This window comes from Buceros rhinoceros, unplaced genomic scaffold (genome assembly GCF_000710305.1).
Source record: "Buceros rhinoceros silvestris isolate BGI_N320 unplaced genomic scaffold, ASM71030v1 scaffold3016, whole genome shotgun sequence".
In the NCBI taxonomy this organism is placed as follows: Eukaryota; Metazoa; Chordata; class Aves; order Bucerotiformes; family Bucerotidae; genus Buceros; species Buceros rhinoceros.
In genome coordinates this window covers 14833-16627 of record NW_010417918.1, presented here as the reverse complement: position 1 = coordinate 16627, position 1795 = coordinate 14833, and positions in this window count along the sequence as shown.

The window sequence follows — 1795 nt, the reverse complement described above, 5'->3', positions numbered from 1 at the left end:
GGGTACAAGCTCTGAGCCACCTTTTGCAGCTGCTCTGTAACAAACATCTTCATGCCAGACCTGAAAAACGTTTTACCTGGAAAATGTTTTATTTTTCTACCACAAGTGCCATTGTGGCGTTTAACGCCTCATGACTGTTTCCTGGTGCAAAACCTGTGAATGTTGGTGCTGTGAATGCTGGATGTTGTTAGAAATAGCTGCAAACTGAGCAGCTGAGGAACCGTGAGAGTCAGGAGTCGGGTTTTGGTGGTATATGCATACACCCAAATTAGACTGGTGTCGGTTAAAAATCAGTGCTCTACAGGTAATACCATTCTGTGTTACATCAGTGGGCTAAAAACTGCACTGACACTTCATGGTCTTTAAGATCGAGTCCTGCTGTTTCCCCCAGCACTGCCAGGTCACCACTAACACCTGTCCCTCAGCACCACCTCGACATGTCTGTTAAACCTCTCCAGGGATGGAGACTCAACTGTTTCCTCTTGTCCTACCACTTCTTACTCAGGAGAAGAGACTGAGCCCCACTTTGTTACAACCTCCTGTCAGGGATAAGGTCTCTCCTGAGCCTCGTTTCTTTGTGGGTGGTTTTCTGGGGTGGTTTTTGTTGTTGTGCCACATGTGAATCACAACACAAGGGCTATGATTCTCGAGGGGCCAGGCAGCTAACAGCAGGTAAAACCTGGAAGGAGTCACAGCGTCCTCAGCTGGGCAGTTTAAATAATCTTGTTAGTGTGCTGGTCTTTCTAGTCCTAGATGTGATCACCTGGCAATTGAGAGCTGCAGGCACATGCGTATGAGGAGCAAAAAGCACTGCAGAGGCTCGCTGGGAGGTTTTCCCTACCTGTGTGTTAAAAGCAGTTTTCAGGTTTCTGCCCTTTAAATTTAAATGTTTGAAACCCTGAGAATCAGTTAAGTTAATAAATACTTTAACACCTCAGCTCTTTTAGGGTTGCTGTGGGACGAGAAGAGTTCACTAAATGCTTTGGTTTTCTGTGGTGTAGAGAAGTTGCCAGCCAGGGGTTGGCAGAGAGTGTCAGTATCTCCCTCGGTCTCCTCCAGTTGGCAGCTGCAGGAGGTTGGTCTGCCGGAAGAGCTGCTGCAAACCTGGGTGTTTGCAAACAGGCAGCTGCTCCTCACGTTGGAAAATCGCCTCCTCGGGTTGAGCCCAGGGGCTGCAGATCGGCCTGGTATCGTACTGGTCTGGAAAGGCAGGTTGGTCACTTCTGAATGTGCTAGTGAGGTCATTTGTTGTTGATTATTGCTACCAACTGGCTTCTGTAAAGCAGCAAGAAGCTGATGCCATTGCTACAATCAGAGCAATTTGCTGATTTAACATGTCAGTGGAGTCATTTATATTTTTGCGTGCATCCTCTAGCAGGTCTGGAATTGCCATTCGCTTGTCGAGAATGATTTTACGTGGAAGTTTTTCCTCATGATTTATTTCCAGTCCAGTTTTCACGTTGCTCTATTCTGCACCAACCCCAAGAGAAATAACATTTTCTGCTCGCTAAGGGATCGAGACTTTTGATGAGATGTTTTTCACACAGGAGGTTTGCAGATGTTCTTGCACAAGCCTTTAAAAGGGCATTGCAAGAACATATTCATCAAATTTTAGGTAAGCAAATTGACTTAATTTAATAAATCGCTTTTCATCAAACTAGATGGAGCCAAATCAAGTGCTTTGCCAAGGAATTTATTTTTATTAGCACAGTCTAATTTGGTGCTTGCTAAGCTATCTGTTCTCACAGTGTGTCGCAGGAGAAGGAGCAGAGCTGGTGGTGTTGGGAGGTTTCCT